Genomic DNA, 582 nt, shown 5'->3' with positions numbered 1-582 from the left:
GCACTTGGCCTTGTTGAAGCTCATCCTGTTGTCCTCAGCCCATCGATCCAACCTGGCCAGACCCCTCTGTAGATCCTCCTGACCCTGCAGCAGACCAACTTAGTGTCATCTGTGAACCTCCTGAGGCTGCACTCAACCTCCTCATCCAGATCTTTGATGTGGATGCTGAAGAGAACAGACCCCGTGCAACTCACACTTCATCCTGGCATCAGATCTGCCTCCACCTCCCAAACCCTGAGATGCTGCAGAAGGCAAAGGGGTCTGCTAGGACCCCTGACCCTTGGGGGCCACGATGGGACCTCCAGCAAAGCACCATCTGGAGGGGGCTGGGAGAGAAGGGAGAGGGGCTGCATAAAATTGGGGCAGGGAAACGTCGGGTGGGTGCTTTGGCTGCTCTGCTGCTTGGCCCCGTGGCTCTCCTCGGGCTGGTGCCAGGCATGGCATGGTGCAGCCACATTTTGGGAAGCTGTAGCTCATCCCACAAAACTTCTGGAGTTTGCTGGCTGGTCCCTGTGCTCCTCCCTGCTGTAGGGTCCTCTTCCACCCACCGAGCTCCTGCCTGCCCCCACCCTCCCCTGCATG

Source organism: Merops nubicus, unplaced genomic scaffold, assembly GCF_000691845.1.
Source record: "Merops nubicus isolate BGI_N331 unplaced genomic scaffold, ASM69184v1 scaffold42175, whole genome shotgun sequence".
NCBI classification, from domain to species: domain Eukaryota; kingdom Metazoa; phylum Chordata; class Aves; order Coraciiformes; family Meropidae; genus Merops; species Merops nubicus.
Note: the sequence above shows the minus strand (reverse complement) of the source record.